Source organism: Lissotriton helveticus, chromosome 11 (assembly GCF_964261635.1).
Source record: "Lissotriton helveticus chromosome 11, aLisHel1.1, whole genome shotgun sequence".
NCBI classification, from domain to species: Eukaryota; Metazoa; Chordata; class Amphibia; order Caudata; family Salamandridae; genus Lissotriton; species Lissotriton helveticus.
This window is the reverse complement of record NC_136072.1, coordinates 25,866,090-25,884,745: the sequence shown is the minus strand read 5'-3', so window position 1 is coordinate 25,884,745 and position 18,656 is coordinate 25,866,090. Positions and strand designations below refer to the sequence as shown.

Here is an 18,656-nt window from a genome sequence, read left to right as displayed (position 1 = left end):
TCTGGGCTTTTAAGAGAAGGCTTCCGTCTGCAAGTTTTACCCCCACCCGCCGCCAATCCAAATGTCCATCATGCCCTCAAAAGGTTTGCGGGAAGGTCCCACAGCAAGCACTATCGGTCCCAAATGTATTACACGAATGTAAGTTGGAAATAAAAAACAGACACGTAATGTGCATAAACAGGTCAATCACATGTCATCAAACATTGTTGTGCACCAGAAATCACCATACACTTTGCATTGTATACACTGTTTATGTCAATTGCGATATGCCCCTGTCCAAGGTTGCATGCCAGACGGAGCGGGGGAAGACCGCCTAGGAGGGAACACAGGGCACACATTTGGGCAGCGGGTGCGCGGCACGATCTCATAGCTGAATGCCAGCCTGCCACTCGGTCAGAAGCGGCCACTGCAACCTGGCATGTCCCAGACAACAACCACTGCTGAGCCTGGCTAACACAGACACCACCAAAACAAGTCAACTGGTCCCCCAGCTGCATTCAAGTGCCCACGTCCCGAGAATCCGCTGCTACGTGGAACCGGGAGCCCTGCGAAGGTGGCACACTCGGGCAGCTCTGGGACAGCACCGTTAATGCAGGAGAGGGCTGCTGGGGCATAGCACCCGGACCCCTACAGGGCACCCGGCGAGTCTTGCAGGAGAGGGCTGCTGGGGCATAGCACCCGGACCCCTACAGGGCACCCGGCGAGTCTGCTTACAAGTGCCCCAGCAGACGAGGCGCAGACTGGCACCGCACCCGGGCCGAGGTTCAGGGATACAACCCACTCCCCCAAACTCCCCCTGCTGTAAGAGCAGACACAGCACCGGGGCCAAGGACCCGACCCCTCCGGTAACACCGGACCAACCCCCCTCCCAGGCTCTGTGGCACCGGCAGCAGGAGCGCAGCCTTCGCCCGGGGTTAGCCAACACAGCACCGGCTTCAAGAGTCCAAATACTGCGGGACTGAGCTGGTCAGGAAGAGGCAATACAGGAAAAGAGCTCGAAGCAAGCCCCAGACACCGGGGCAGGGGCTGTCTGGCAGCACAGGGATGATCCGCAGCAACTACAGCCTCCCCCCCCCTCCCCCCCTGGAATCAAGAACCAGACCCCAGCACTGAGGGGCAAACGAGCAGAGAAGACCCGCCTGGGACAGAACCAAGCCGCAGACAGCGGCAGTAAAACCCCGAACTTTACACAAGTGAGCCCTAAAGCAGCCGCAGACACCGCCTTCAGATCATTCACACCACCGGTAATAACCGAGAAAACCCCAGCGCGGACAGAGGCAGCGACAAACCCCCTTCCGGTCAGATAACATGCACCAGGCATGGGGGAGAAGCCCCAGCATAGACCGAGCCCTAGCACAGGCAGCAGCAACAAGCCCCCTGCCTGTCAGATCACATGCACCAGGCATGGGAGAGGGAAACCCCAGCATAGACCGAGCCCTAGCACAGGCAGCAGCAACAAACGCCTGTCAGATCGCATGTACCTAGGCATTGAAATAAAGAACTACAAGTAGCGAAACATCCCCTGCCTGTCCGATCACATGCACCAGGTATGAGGGAGATCTCCCAGCATGGACCGAGCCCTGGCGGCAGCAACAAGCGCCTGTCAGATCGCATGCACCAGGCATGGGAATAAAGAACCACACGCAGCGAAACATCCCCTGTCTGTCAGAAGTATGGCAGAGGGAACCCCCCAGCATGGACCGAGTACAGGTAGCAGCAACAAGCTCCTAAAAGATCACATGTAGTAAGCATGGGAAAAGAACTCCCAGCATGGATCGAGCCCTGTCACAGGCAGCAACAAGCTGCCTGCCTGTCAGATCACATGCACCAGGCATGGGAGAGAGAACCCCCAGCATGGATGGAGCACAGGCAGCAGCAACAAGCTCCCCTGCCTGTCAGATCACACGCACGGGAATAAAGAACCACAAGCAGCGAAAAATCCCCTGTCTGTCAGATCACTTGCACCAGGCATGGGAGAGAGAAACCCCCCAGCATGGACCGAGCCATGGCAGCAACAAGCGCCTGTCAGATCGGACACAACCCCTCTCACAGACAGCGAGGAGGCCCTGTCAGATCACACGCACCACGCATGGGAGACAGAGCCCTACAGGAGCCCGAGCCCCAGCACAGGCAGCTGCAACACGCGCCTGTTAGATCGGACACAATCCCTGGCACAGGCAGGGACAAGATCGTGTCAGATCGCATGCACTGAGCACCCAGCATGTACCCCCAGCATGGCCCGAGCCCTGGCGGCAACAACAATCCCCCCTGCCTGTCAGATCACAAGCACTAAATATAGGAGAGAGAACCCCCAGCACGGCCCGACCTGGCGGACACAAGCCCCACCACTGTCAGGAGCAAGAGCCGGTCTGATCACATGCACCAGGCATGAGCCCGAGCCCCAGCGCAGGCAGCGAGGAGCTCCTGTCAGATCGAACAGGAGCCCTGGCACGGTCAGGAGCGAGAGCCTGTCAGATCGCATGCACTGAGCATGGGGCACAGTACCCCCCAGCACGGCCCGACCTGGCGGACACAAGCCCCACCACTGTCAGGAGCAAGAGCCGGTCTGATCACATGCACCAGGCATGAGCCCGAGCCCCAGCGCAGGCAGCGAGGAGCCCCTGTCAGATCGGACACACGCCCGCTCTGATCCAGAGTGTTGAACACAGTCAGAGGCAGGAGCGGAGCAGGCAGACCCCCCCGCCCGCCGCCGCCGGGACCCCGCGCAGACACACTGACAGGCACCGGGGCTCCCGGGGCGGCTGCGCCCGGGATCCCCGCTCCCACCCGGGCGGCCGCCCCTCTGCGTCACACCCGCCGCCCGGGCGGCCGCGGTGCCAGCCCCGCACAGACACGCACAGACACACGCACACACACAGCAGCCTTCGCGCCAAAACATCGCAATCAGGAGTCTGTTGAAAAAACTCCCGAATGTAGAAAAGGCTGAAGAATCACCTGCTCGGCTTTCCTAGAATTCCTGCATCACCACTTCTAAGAACCCCAGTTCTAAGAATCACCTCGGCAAATTCTCGGAATTTGAGCTCCGGGCCCTACCACCCGCAGCGGGCGGGGGAGGCCCGCCTGTCAGCGGCCGGGCCCCCGGCGGCTCCGCGGGCCCGGCTGAGCCCGCCGCACCCTCGGCCCCGGTGGGCTAGGACCCCCGCCGCGCCGCGAGGCCGGTGAATCCCTTCGAAACCTTATATATTTACTATAAAAACAGATATTATGGGGCCCGTCTCCGGCGGTCTCCCCCGCACACTTGGTAGCGCCCGGCTCTGCGGGTCACGTGGGAGGGCGGACTGTGACGTGGACCTGCGCTTGGAATGCCAGCCCCGAAATTCTGAGAACTCATTAGTTATGCGATGACGTGGGCAGCTGCAGGGGGGGCGGGGCTGGAGCCTGTTCGAGCTGATGATGCACAGGCCGCGCTGACCAATGGGGATGGAGGGAAGAGCCTGCGCAGGAAGAAAAGATCCTGCACATGGAGGGGGAGCAGGGCCAGCTCCTGGAGGCCCTGGGCTGCGGATCCGGTGCGCGGCCAAAGGGGAAACTTACAAACACATGACCTCCCAAAGGGGAGAGTTTGAAACAGAACATGGGGGGATGTATTTTACCCATGGGTTTATATTGAAGCAGAGGCAAGGTCAGGCTGGAGACACCTACAGCCATTATTTGCATCAACAGTCTGGAGTCTCCCACCTGAATCAGGTCTAATAGCAATGCATGTATCAAACACACACCCTGCATAGCAATGCATGTATCAAAACTGCATGTATCAAACACACACCCTGCAGAGCAATGCATGTATCAAACACACACCCTGCAGAGCAATGCATGTATCAAACACACACCCTGCAGAGCAATGCATGTATCAAAACTGCATGTATCAAACACACACCCTGCAGAGCAATGCATGTATCAAACACACACCCTGCATAGCAATGCATGTATCAAACACACACCCTGCAGAGCAATGCATGTATCAAACACACACCCTGCAGAGCAATGCATGTATCAAAACTGCATGTATCAAACACACACCCTGCAGAGCAATGCATATATCAAAACTGCATGTATCAAACACACACCCTGCAGAGCAATGCATGTATCAAAACTGCATGTATCAAACACACACCCTGCAGAGCAATGCATGTATCAAAACTGCATGTATCGAAACACACACCCTGCAGAGCAATGCATGTATCAAAACTGCATGTATCAAACACACACCCTGCAGAGCAATGCATGTATCAAACACACACCCTGCATAGCAATGCATGTATCAAACACACACCCTGCAGAGCAATGCATGTATCAAACACACACCCTGCAGAGCAATGCATGTATCAAAACTGCATGTATCAAACACACACCCTGCAGAGCAATGCATATATCAAAACTGCATGTATCAAACACACACCCTGCAGAGCAATGCATGTATCAAAACTGCATGTATCAAACACACACCCTGCAGAGCAATGCATGTATCAAAACTGCATGTATCGAAACACACACCCTGCAGAGCAATGCATGTATCAAAACTGCATGTATCAAACACACACCCTGCAGAGCAATGCATGTATCAAAACTGCATGTATCAAACACACACCCTGCAGAGCAATGCATATATCAAAACTGCATGTATCAAACACACACCCTGCAGAGCAATGCATGTATCAAAAGTGCATGTATCAAACACACACCCTGCAGAGCAATGCATGTATCAAAACTGCATGTATCAAACACACACCCTGCAGAGCAATGCATGTATCAAAACTGCATGTATCAAACACACACCCTGCAGAGCAATGCATGTATCAAAACACTCACCCTGCAGAGCAATGCATGTATCAAAAGTGCATGTATCAAACACACACCCTGCAGAGCAATGCATGTATCAAAACTGCATGTATCAAACACACACCCTGCAGAGCAATGCATGTATCAAACACACACCCTGCAGAGCAATGCATGTATCAAACACACACCCTGCAGAGCAATGCATGTATGAAAACACACACCCTGCAGAGCAATGCATGTATCAAACACACACCCTGCAGAGCAATGCATGTATGAAAACACACACCCTGAAGAGCAATGCATGTATCAAACACACACCCTGCAGAGCAATGCATGTATCAAACACACACCCTGCAGAGCAATGCATGTATGAAACACACATCCTGCATAGCAATGCATGTTTCAAACACACACCCTGCAGAGCAATGCATGCATCAAAACACACAACCCTGCAGAGCAATGCATGTATCAAAACACACACCCTGCAGAGCAATGCATGTATCAAAACACACACCCTGCAGAGCAATGCATGTATGAAAACACACACCCTGCAGAGCAATGCATGTATCAAAACACACACCCTGCAGAGCAATGCATGTATCAAACACACACCCTGCAGAGCAATGCATGTATGAAAACACACACCCTGAAGAGCAATGCATGTATCAAACACACACCCTGCAGAGCAATGCATGTATCAAACACACACCCTGCAGAGCAATGCATGTATCAAACACACATCCTGCATAGCAATGCATGTATCAAACACACACCCTGCAGAGCAATGCATGCATCAAAACACACAACCCTGCAGAGCAATGCATGTATCAAAACACACACCCTGCGGAGCAATGCATGTATCAAAACACTCACCCTGCAGAGCAATGCATGTATCAAAACACACACCCTGCATAGCAATGCATGTATGAAAACACACACCCTGTAGAGCTGTGCATGTATCAAACACACACCCTGCGTAGCAATGCATGTATCAAAACACACACCCTGCAGAGCAATGCATGTATCAAAACACTCACCCTGCAGAGCAATGCATGTATCAAAACACACACCCTGCATAGCAATGCATGTATGAAAACACACACCCTGTAGAGCTGTGCATGTATCGAACACACACCCTGCGTAGCAATGCATGTATCAAAACACACACCCTGCAGAGCAATGCATGTATCAAAACATTCACCCTGCAGAGCAATGCATGTATCAAAACACACACCCTGCATAGCAATGCATGTATGAAAACACACACCCTGTAGAGCTGTGCATGTATCAAACACACCCTGCGTAGCAATGCATGTATCAAAACACACACCCTGCAGAGCAATGCATGTATCAAAACACTCACCCTGCAGAGCAATGCATGTATCAAAACACACACCCTGCATAGCAATGCATGTATCAAAACACACACCCTGCAGAGCAATGCATGTATCAAAACACACATCCTGCAGAGCAATGCATGTATCAAAACACACACCCTCACCCTGCAGAGCAATGCATGTATCAAAACACTCACCCTGCAGAGCAATGCATGTATCAAAACACTCACCCTGCAGAGCAATGCATGTATCAAAACACACACCCTGCAGAGCAATGCATGTATCAAAACACACATCCTGCATAGCAATGCATGTATCAAAACACACACCCTGCAGAGCAATGCATGTATCAAAACACTCACCCTGCAGAGCAAGGCATGTATCAAAACACACACCCTGCAGAGCAATGCATGTATCAAAACACACATCCTGCATAGCAATGCATGTATCAAAACACACACCCTGCAGAGCAATGCATGTATCAAAACACTCACCCTGCAGAGCAAGGCATGTATCCAAACACACACCCTGCAGAGCAATGCATGTATCAAAACACTCACCCTGCAGAGCAATGAATGTATCAAAACACACACCCTGCAGACCAATGCATGTATCAAAACACACACCCTGCAGAGCAATGCATGTATCAAAACACTCACCCTGCATAGCAAGGCATGTATCAAAACACACACCCTGCAGAGCAATGCATGTATCAAAACACACACCCTGCAGAGCAATGCATGTATCAAAACACTCACCCTGCAGAGCAATGCATGTATCAAAACACACACCCTGCGGAGCAATGCATGTATCAAAACACACACCCTGCGCATGTATCAAAACACACATCCTGCAGAGCAATGCCCCCGCCCCCGGAACCTTAATAGGTCCCCAGCCTCCGCCCCCTGCCCCACCGGAAGTGCGTCACTCTTCCCCCCGGAAGTACTAAGTGGCCGGTCGCCCCTTGGGGCTGACCGGCCACCAATGCACTAGACGAGGTAGGGGCGGGGACCGGGGGCTGGGTCCTAAATGCGCGCTCGTTGATGCTCGCGCTTGTCACATTTGCAAATACAAATTTCTGCTTATACTTTTAAATTGGATGTTGATGTTTAAATGTGTTTCTCTGGCTGCAAAGTGAGAGGATTCTGTAAAGTGAACTATGTGACAGTCTTGCTGGGGTACTGGGGTACTGGGGAGTATGTACCGTATTTTCCGGCGTATAAGACGACTCTGCGTATAAGACGACCCCCTACCTTTCCTGATAAAATGTAGGTTTCGTGCTATACTCGCCGTATAAGACTACCCCCACTTCCATCGCAGTCCAACGCAGTCTGCCTTAATTGTGGAAGTACCTTGCATCGCAAGCGGTTGGAGGCACGTGTGCAGCTGCAGTCTAAGTAGGACTCACGGCGCCATTTGTTCTGTTTGCCTCTTACTTTTTGTTTGCTTTTGATACTTGCACAGTGCCACCATCGCCTACGTAACGTTAGTTCTTGTGTTTGAGTGACCTTCATTTATTGCAATATTATACCGTACCTCTACTTGTACACATGTCACTTTTTCCTCCTGTAATGCACCATTTCCTATTGAGAAGCGGTCTGGCACCTTCGGGTGAAGTCCGTGCTATGTAAAAACGCATGAATACATACCGTAAATTTTGGCATCCGGCATATAAGACGACCCCCGACTTTCCAGAACATTTTAAGGGGTTAAAAAGTTGTCTTATACGCCGGAAAATACTGTATGTATGTATGGGATTTTATAATCACCCGTGTAGGGGTATCCACGCTGCCAGAAAGAGAGGGTACAGGACAAGCACAAATCAGTCCCGGACTAGTTCAGTCTTCAGAAGTTTCCTGAAACAAAGCAGACTGGGGCATTTACGCAGGGCCTCGGGCAGAGTGTTCCAATATTTCGGGCCACGGTAGGCAACAGTTCTGCCACCTGTACGTAATTTCCTGTAGCAGGGGGACCGCAAGCTGCCCTTTCCCTTCAGATCTAAGCAGTCCGCTTGGAGTGAAAGGAAAAGCGAAAGGATGCCATTTTTCCTAGCATACTACAACATTTCAATGGCTGTACACAACCTATATAGATATTTCAAAATATATCAGCAGCAAGGGAAGCCCAAATGAGGCATATTTCTAATTCTGATGTATAATGAAAAGAACGATTTTATAACAGGATCAAAACAAAACAAGACACTGAGTGATGCGTGATAAGTATGTGCTCAAACACATTTTCTACACTTTATCATTTGTGTGCTGTATAGTTTTATCAGTAAAATCAAAAGTCTGTGAAAATTTTGTGGCCATTTCAATGAAATATGTGCTGTCAATGGCCAACCACACCGTGCTTTGCTAATATATTTGCGACAGTGTGCTCCACGATGCACCACCTGACATGTACTCCACCAGTACCATTCTACTGCTGAACGGGCGTGGCTCATTTCCTACACTTGTTCTTTGAGCGAGGCTTCCGTTTTTCATTATCACTATGACTTCTGTGAGTTCGATGACAGTCCACCATTCTGAAAATTGTTCCAGCACCACTGCTCTCTCATTTGAATTCAGAGGCAGGACATGGGATACATGCCACATGGGAGTAACATGCACAACCCATGGACTAGAATCTGGGCGTGATGGCGCAAGGGGAATGAAGCCCTCAAATGGAACGACACAGCCTGCACACAAGACATCAGGACCTGTGCATAAGTTTCAGAGGCTGAAGATGGGGTACAGCGCCCATTCATAAAACGACAAAGCCTGCACGTGGGGGACATAATGCGTAGCAGAAAAACAGACAAGGTAGGGAACAGAAACTGTGCATGCCGCATGTGGGGCAGAGTCCTCACACGGAACTACAGAGCTTGCACATGCAAAATCAGGGCATGTGCATGGGGTTCAGAGGCTGAACATGGTGTACTGAACCTGCTCATATGAAGCGACAGGGCTGGCATTTGGGGAACATGATGCATGGGACCCAAACACAACCTAGGGAGCAGAGGCTGTGCATGGTGACACATGGGGAACAGAGTCCTCAAATGGAGCCATAGAACTTGCACAAGCGAGATCTGGGTATGTGTGTGTGGGGTTCAGAGCCTGCTCATGGGGGACATGAGGTCTGTTGACCTTCAGAAGACTCCTCAAGACCTGGCTTTTCGAGCAGATGCTGCATTTTCCCCCAAACACCCCCCCCCATAAAGCTCCTTGTGACACTCACGGGTAAGTAGTGCGCTTTACAAATGTTTTGATTGATTAACATATGGGAGCAATGCACAGTAGAGGCCATGCATTGTGGCAAAAGGAGGACCAGCACCATCAAATGGAACAACGAGGAGGGACCCGAGATATCAGGACATGTGCATGGGGTTCAGAGCCTAGAAATGGTGTTCACAACCGCTCATATGAAAACAGCGTCTGCACGTGAGCTGCATGTGACCTGGGAGCAGTATCTGTGCATGCTGGCATATGGGGCTTAGAGCATGTATGTGGAAGAACCGAGCTCCACATGTGCCTGCACACGGGGAGGAGAGCCTACTTATGGGATGCATGCCTCATATAAGGAGCAATATAGAAACATAGGGAAGAGAATCCTGGCGTATGGGGCAGCAGGATCTGCTTACGAGGAGCATGAATCACATACGGAGCAAACCATGGAGGGAACAGAGTCTGCAAAGGAATCTGCCTCTGGGTCTACTGATAGGGACTAAAGCCCACAAGAAGCAAAGCAGAGCCCACACCCAGGGCAGTAGGGCATTCAGAGGGTGAGGAACAAAATGTCATGTGGGTGCCACAGACCACGATTGGGAGAACAGGGCCCGCAAACAGGGAGTCACCTGCTTCATTTAGGAAGCAGAGCCTGCACCCAGGGAAGAGACCCTCCATAGTGGGCAGTAGAGCCTGAAACCAGGGAAACACCCTCCATATTGGGCAGTAGAGCCTGCACCCAGGGAAGAGACCCTCCATAGTGGGCAGTAGAGCCTGCACCCAGGGAAGAAACCCTCCATATTGGGCAGTAGTGCCTGCACCCAGGGAATGGACCCTCCATATTGGGCAGTAGAGCCTGCACCCAGGGAAGAAACCCTCCATATTGGGCAGTAGAGCCTGCACCCAGGGAAGAAACCCTCCATATTGGGCAGTAGAGCCTGCACCCAGGGAATGGACCCTGCATTGGGCAGCAGAGACTGCACCCAGGGAATGGACCCTGCATTGGGCAGCAGAGCCTGCACCCAGGGAATAGACCCTGCACATTGGTCAGCAGAGCCTGAAACCAGGGAAACACCCTCCATATTGGGCAGTAGAGCCTGCACCCAGGAAAGAAACCCTCCATATTGGTCAGCAGAGCCTGAAACCAGGAACGAGACCCTCCATATTGGGCAGTAGAGCCTGCACCCAGGGAAGAAACCCTCCATATTGGGCAGTAGAGCCTGAAACCAGGGATACACCCTCCATATTGGTCAGCAGAGCCTGAAACCAGGAACGAGACCCTCCATGTTGGGCAGCAGAGCCTGCACCCAGGGAATGGACCCTAACCATTGGATAGCAGAGCCTGCACCCAGGGAAGAAACCCTCCATATTGGGCAGTAGTGCCTGCACCCAGGGAATGGACCCTCCATATTGGGCAGTAGAGCCTGCACCCAGGGAAGAAACCCTCCATATTGGGCAGTAGAGCCTGCACCCAGGGAAGAAACCCTCCATATTGGGCAGTAGAGCCTGCACCCAGGGAATGGACCCTGCATTGGGCAGCAGAGCCTGCACCCAGGGAATGGACCCTGCATTGGGCAGCAGAGCCTGCACCCAGGGAATAGACCCTGCACATTGGTCAGCAGAGCCTGAAACCAGGGAAACACCCTCCATATTGGGCAGTAGAGCCTGCACCCAGGGAAGAAACCCTCCATATTGGTCAGCAGAGCCTGAAACCAGGAACGAGACCCTCCATATTGGGCAGTAGAGCCTGCACCCAGGGAAGAAACCCTCCATATTGGGCAGTAGAGCCTGAAACCAGGGATACACCCTCCATATTGGTCAGCAGAGCCTGAAACCAGGAACGAGACCCTCCATGTTGGGCAGCAGAGCCTGCACCCAGGGAATGGACCCTAACCATTGGATAGCAGAGCCTGCACACAGGGAAGAAACCCTCCATATTGGGCAGCAGAGCCTGAAACCAGGGAATGGACCCTGCATTGGGCAGCAGAGCCTGTACCCAGGAACGAGACCCTCCATATTGGGCAGCAGAGCCTGAAACCAGGGAATGGACCCTGCATTGGGCAGTAGAGCCTGTACCCAGGGAATTGACTGCACATTGGGCAGCAGAGCCTGCACCCAGGGAATGGACCCTGCCCTGCACATTGGATAGCAGAGAATCCAGGGAACAGTCTGCACATTGAAAGCAAAGTATGCACCCAGGGATTAGGGTCTGCACATTGAGAGCAGAGCCTACACATAGGGGCCAGAGCCTGCACATTGAGAGCAGAGCCTGCACATAGGAGCCAGAGCCTGCACATAGGGGCCAGGGCCTGCACATTGAGAGCAGAGCCTGCACATATGGGCCAGAGCTTGCACATTGAGAGCAGAGCCTGCACATAGGGGCCAGAGCCTGCACATTGAGAGCAGAGCCTTCACATAGGGGCCAGAGCCTGCACATTAAGAGCAGAGCCTGCACATAGGGGCCAGAGCCTGCACATTGAGAGCGGAGGCTGCACATAGGGCTCAGAGCCTACACATTGAAAACACAGCCTGTACATTGAGAGCAAAGCTTTCACATACGGTCCAGCGCCTTCATGTTGGAAGCAGGGCCTGCATATAGGGGTCAGAGCCTGCACATTGAAAACAAAGCCTGCACATTGTGAGCAGAACCTGCATCTAGGGAACAGAGCCTGCACATTGAGAGCAGAGCCTGCACATTGGAAACAGAGCTTGCACATTGAGAGCAGAGCCTTCACATAGGGGCCAGAGCCTGCACATTAAGAGCAGAGCCTGCACATAGGGGCCAGAGCCTGCACATTGAGAGCAGAGTCTGCACATTGGAAACAGAGCTTGCACGTTGAGAGCAGAGCCTTCACATTGGAAACAGAGCCTACATATTGAGAGTAGAGCATGCACATAGGGGCCAGAGCCTGCACATTAAGAGCAGAGCCTGCACATAGGGGCCAGAGCCTGCACATTGAGAGCAGAGCCTGCACATTGGAAACAGAGCTTGCTCGTTGAGAGCAGAGCCTTCACATTGGAAACAGAGCCTACATATTGAGAGTAGAGCATGCACATAGGGGCCAGAGCCTGCACATTGCCAGCAGAGCCTGAACATTGGAAACAGAGCCTGCATCTAGGAAACAGAGTCTGCACATTGAGAGCAGAGCATGCACATATGGGTCAGAGTCTGCACCCTGAAAGGACAGCCTGCACAAGGGGACATAGCCTCCACATAGGGGACGAGCCTGCACATTGAGAGCAGAGCCTTCACATAGGGGCCAGAGCCTGCACATAGAGAGCAGAGCCTGCACATAGGGGCCAGAGCCTGCACATTGAGAGCAGAACCTGCACATTGGAAACAGAGCTTGCACATTGAGAGCAGAGCCTGCACATAGGGGCCAGGCCTGCACATTGAGAGCAGAGCCTGCACATAGGGGCCAGAGCCTGCACATTGAGAGCAGAACCTGCACATTGGAAACAGAGCTTGCACATTGAGAGCAGAGCCTGCACATAGGGGCCAGGCCTGCACATTGAGAGCAGAGCCTTCACATTGAGAGCAGAGCCTTCACATAGGGGCAAGAGCCTGCACATAGAGAGCAGAGCCTGCACATAGGGGCCAGAGCCTGCACATTGGAAACAGAGCTTGCACATTGAGAGCAGAGCCTTCACATAGGGGCCAGAGCCTGCACATTAAGAGCAGAGCCTGCACATAGGGGCCAGAGCCTGCACGTTGAGAGCAGAGCCTTCACATTGGAAACAGAGCCTACATATTGAGAGTAGAGCATGCACATAGGGGCCAGAGCCTGCACATTGAGAGCAGAGCCTTCACATAGGGGCCAGAGCCTGCACATTGAGAGCAGAGCCTGCACATAGGGGCCAGAGCCTGCACATTGAGAGCAGAGCCTGCACATTGGAAACAGAGCTTGCACATTGAGAGCAGAGCCTTCACATTGGAAACAGAGCCTGCATATTGAGAGCAGAGCCTTCACATTGGAAACAGAGCTTGCACATTGAGAGCAGAGCCTGCACATTGGAAACAGAGCTTGCACATTGAGAGCAGAGCCTTCACATTGGAAACAGAGCCTGCATATTGAGAGCAGAGCCTTCACATAGGGGCCAGAGCCTGCACATAGAGAGCAGAGCCTCCACATAGGGGCAAGAGCCTGCACATAGAGAGCAGAGCCTGCACATAGGGGCCAGAGCCTGCACATTGGAAACAGAGCTTGCACATTGAGAGCAGAGCCTTCACATAGGGGCCAGAGCCTGCACATAGAGAGCAGAGCCTGCACATAGGGGCCAGAGCCTGCACATTGAGAGCAGAACCTGCACATTGGAAACAGAGCTTGCACATTGAGAGCAGAGCCTGCACATAGGGGCCAGGCCTGCACATTGAGAGCAGAGCCTTCACATTGAGAGCAGAGCCTTCACATAGGGGCAAGAGCCTGCACATAGAGAGCAGAGCCTGCACATAGGGGCCAGAGCCTGCACATTGGAAACAGAGCTTGCACATTGAGAGCAGAGCCTTCACATAGGGGCCAGAGCCTGCACATTAAGAGCAGAGCCTGCACATAGGGGCCAGAGCCTGCACGTTGAGAGCAGAGCCTTCACATTGGAAACAGAGCCTACATATTGAGAGTAGAGCATGCACATAGGGGCCAGAGCCTGCACATTGAGAGCAGAGCCTTCACATAGGGGCCAGAGCCTGCACATTGAGAGCAGAGCCTGCACATAGGGGCCAGAGCCTGCACATTGAGAGCAGAGCCTGCACATTGGAAACAGAGCTTGCACATTGAGAGCAGAGCCTTCACATTGGAAACAGAGCCTGCATATTGAGAGTAGAGCATGCACATAGGGGCCAGAGCCTGCACATTGCCAGCAGAGCCTGAACATTGGAAACAGAGCCTGCATCTAGGAAACAGAGTCTGCACATTGAGAGCAGAGCATGCACATATGGGTCAGAGTCTGCACCCTGAAAGGACAGCCTGCACAAGGGGACATAGCCTCCACTTAGGGGACGAGCCTGCACATTGAGAGCAGAGCCTTCACATAGGGGCCAGAGCCTGCACATAGAGAGCAGAGCCTGCACATAGGGGCCAGAGCCTGCTCATTGAGAGCAGAACCTGCACATTGGAAACAGAGCTTGCACATTGAGAGCAGAGCCTGCACATAGGGGCCAGGCCTGCACATTGAGAGCAGAGCCTGCACATTGAGAGCAGAGCCTCCACATAGGGGACGAGCCTGCACATTGAGAGCAGAGCCTTCACATAGGGGCAAGAGCCTGTACATAGAGAGCAGAGCCTGCACATAGGGGCCAGAGCCTGCACATTGGAAACAGAGCTTGCACATTGAGAGCAGAGCCTGCACATAGGGGCCAGAGCCTGCACATTGAGAGCAGAGCCTTCACATAGGGGCCAGAGCCTGCACATTGAGAGCAGAGCCTGCACATAGGGGCCAGAGCCTGCACATTGAGAGCAGAGCCTGCACATTGGAAACAGAGCTTGCACATTGAGAGCAGAGCCTGCACATTGGAAACAGAGCTTGCACATTGAGAGCAGAGCCTGCACATAGGGGACGAGCCTTCACATTGAGAGCAGAGCCTTCACATAGGGGCCAGAGCCTGCACATTGAGAGCAGAGCCTGCACATAGGGGCCAGAGCCTGCACATTGAGAGCAGAGCCTGCACATTGGAAACAGAGCTTGCACGTTGAGAGCAGAGCCTTCACATTGGAAACCGAGCCTACATATTGAGAGTAGAGCATGCACATAGGGGCCAGAGCCTGCACATTGAGAGCAGAGCCTGCACATTGGAAACAGAGCTTGCACATTGAGAGCAGAGCCTGCACATAGGGGACGAGCCTTCACATTGAGAGCAGAGCCTTCACATAGGGGCCAGAGCCTGCACATTGAGAGCAGAGCCTGCACATAGGGGCCAGAGCCTGCACATTGAGACCAGAGCCTGCACATTGGAAACAGAGCTTGCACATTGAGAGCAGAGCCTGCACATAGGGGCCAGAGCCTGCACATTGAGAGCAGAGCCTGCACATAGGGGCCAGAGCCTGCACATTGAGAGCAGAGCCTTCACATAGGGGCCAGAGCCTGCACATTGAGAGCAGAGCCTGCACATAGGGGCCAGAGCCTGCACATTGAGAGCAGAGCCTTCACATAGGGGCCAGAGCCTGCACATTGAGAGCAGAGCCTGCACATAGGGGCCAGAGCCTGCACATTGAGAGCAGAGCCTGCACATTGGAAACAGAGCTTGCACATTGAGAGCAGAGCCTGCACATTGGAAACAGAGCTTGCACATTGAGAGCAGAGCCTGCACATAGGGGACGAGCCTTCACATTGAGAGCAGAGCCTTCACATAGGGGCCAGAGCCTGCACATTGAGAGCAGAGCCTGCACATAGGGGCCAGAGCCTGCACATTGAGAGCAGAGCCTGCACATTGGAAACAGAGCTTGCACGTTGAGAGCAGAGCCTTCACATTGGAAACCGAGCCTACATATTGAGAGTAGAGCATGCACATAGGGGCCAGAGCCTGCACATTGAGAGCAGAGCCTGCACATTGGAAACAGAGCTTGCACATTGAGAGCAGAGCCTGCACATAGGGGACGAGCCTTCACATTGAGAGCAGAGCCTTCACATAGGGGCCAGAGCCTGCACATTGAGAGCAGAGCCTGCACATAGGGGCCAGAGCCTGCACATTGAGACCAGAGCCTGCACATTGGAAACAGAGCTTGCACATTGAGAGCAGAGCCTGCACATAGGGGCCAGAGCCTGCACATTGAGAGCAGAGCCTGCACATAGGGGCCAGAGCCTGCACATTGAGAGCAGAGCCTTCACATAGGGGCCAGAGCCTGCACATTGAGAGCAGAGCCTGCACATAGGGGCCAGAGCCTGCACATTGAGACCAGAGCCTGCACATTGGAAACAGAGCTTGCACATTGAGAGCAGAGCCTGCACATAGGGGCCAGAGCCTGCACATTGAGAGCAGAGCCTGCACATAGGGGCCAGAGCCTGCACATTGGAAACAGAGCTTGCACATTGAGAGCAGAGCCTGCACATAGGGAGCAGAGCCTGCACATAGGGGCCAGAGCCTGCACATAGGGGCCAGAGCCTGCACATTAAGAGCAGAGCCTGCACTTGGGAAGCAGAGCCGTTACATGGCAGAGCACCGTTGGGGAGCAGAGGCAGGACGTGGGGATCCAGTACACGTGGGGACCTGAGCCTGTACACGAGGAGATCCGAGCCAGTACACGTGGGAGCAGAGCCGGTACAGGGGTGGCAGAGACAACTGATAGAGAAGACCCTGCCATCTATGCTCCATCTGGGAGCAGCTCATTCATGGAGACAATAGAACCCGTAAACAGGGTAACAGGAACAACAAGCATATGCAATGCAATAGGTCTCGCAGTTGCGAGCGTTTGAGCTATTGGCACTGAAAATGACAATGCCTTTTATTTATGTTTTCTTAAAAGGAACACATATATAAAAGGCATTGTTGTTTTTAATGCCAAGAGCTCAAACTCTCGCAAATGCGAGACCACTATAATGATGGCCACACCCCTTTTATGAGAAGCTGCTCACATATTCAGGTTACCGTGAGCAGCGTCTAAACAAAGGGGCATGGCTAGCATTAAAGAGAAAGCGGTATGGCACTTTCACCCAAAGCTAAGAAAATGAATAATTTCAAAAGGTTCTGTATCCCGGCCGCTAAGGTGGAAGCGGCCTGCGCTGGTATTTAACCCCTCCCACGCTCATGACGAGCTCAGCTCGTCATGAGCCACGGTTCTCGTGTGCTCAGCTCGTCATGACCGTTAGAACGCTCGCACGCTGGAGAAATTCCCCTAATGTGCGAACGTTCTACACAAACGGGTGTGGTCATGACGAGCTCAGCTCGTCAGGAGCACACGAGAACAATGGCTCATGACGAGCTGAGCTCGTCAGGAGCACCGGGGCGCTGTGCGTGCCCCCCTCCCCCCAGCACGGCAGGGGAATGACCCCAGCAGCCAAGGGGTTAAATAAGCACGCCCGCTAAAGTGTAAGCGGCCCGTGCTGATGGTTATTAAAAATTAAATAGGCGCAGCCGCTAAAGTGAAATCAGACCGCGTCATATATTAAATAATTAAATAAGATTAATTTGAATACAAATACATTACTATTAAACTAAAAGCGGGCGGGTGCTGCGATGTCGTGGGTGGAATAGGGGAAGAGCATTAAAGAAAATAGTGATCACCACTTATAAAGCAGACCGTGTAACCACCGAAGTAAAAGGGCCAGCCCTCATGGGCGGTTAGAAATGAAGACAAGATGGTACAAAAGAGGGACTAACAAGCCTAAGTACGAATCAGAAGCCAGCATTTACGAAGGGCAATGACTAATATGGGCGGAGAGTGGGCGGGGCTTCAATTGAATACTCCAATACAGCATGGCTCGCAGTGCAGGTCATGCGCTGCCCAGGCTCGACCTAAAAAACAGTAATAGTGGGGACGTTTGCTGCAAACGGAGAGCCGAGGCAGCAGGTACAAACTGTAAGTGCAGTGCGCTTGAAGTTGGTGATGTGCTGACATATGGAAAGTATCGGCTTGAAGTTGGTGATGTACTGACATGTGGAAAGTATCAGCTCTGTCGGGTACAGAATTTATTCTAAGTCTACTGAATAATAACAAATAGAAAACAGTGCTCAAACTTTTCAGTAATAATCAATGAAAAGGTAAGAGACGGAAAGTCATTCCGCTGCAATAGATGTCCGTCGTGAACAAACTCAATGATAATGCAATATCTCTGGCTTGCAAGTTTCAGAGAAGTCGTACAATGGGGAGCACATCCTGAAAACCGACTGAGAGGGCATACCCAGCGCCGCTGGACGTATGCGATTGTGCAGCTGCTGAGTTTTCGCATATATATGGATGTGCCACACAGTTCATCTTCTGCTCTATAATCGGCATATTTTAACCCGTTCCGTGCTCGCGTCTGTTGGCCGACGCGAGCACTACCTCGCTAGTGCTGCGCACGTCCGTTGGCCGACGCAGCCCCGCCCACTCATTAGAACTCCCGCACCGCGGCGGAATTTGTACCGCGGGTAAAGAGTTAACAACAACCACAAAACATTCGAGCTCAAACGGAACAAACGTTACTGACAACGCACAGTGGAAGGCCCTTTAAAGCTGGGCTGGTCACCTTTCTGTTCATTTTTGCTGTGTTTGGGTGTTAAACTGGCACTAATGAGGGGCAATCAATGCCCAGACAGTGTTAACACGTGTACAAATTGCACTACACTTCATGATTTGTCTTTTCTTGCTGCAGAATGTAGTCTCTCCTGCCGCATAATTCC

General features: G+C 52.6%; 1 protein-coding gene and 1 long non-coding RNA gene across 4 annotated transcripts in view; one reads left to right on the top strand and one right to left on the bottom strand.

Moving 5' to 3' along the window:
• Positions 1 to 18,656, top strand: part of LOC144791566 (uncharacterized) — a 291,511-nt gene that overhangs the window by 71,010 nt on the left and 201,845 nt on the right. The gene's annotated exons all lie outside the window — the stretch shown is intronic.
• BCL6 (BCL6 transcription repressor) overlaps positions 1 to 18,656 on the bottom strand; it is a 212,062-nt gene that overhangs the window by 28,652 nt on the left and 164,754 nt on the right. For 2 of the 3 annotated variants that reach the window (XM_078666286.1, XM_078666289.1), the window contains exon 1: positions 2,956 to 3,035. The exons of the other annotated variant lie outside the window; for it this stretch is intronic. The gene's annotated coding sequence lies outside the window, so the exon portion shown is untranslated. Of the gene's footprint in view, positions 1 to 2,955; positions 3,036 to 18,656 lie in introns of those variants that run through there. 3 annotated transcript variants of the gene reach the window in all.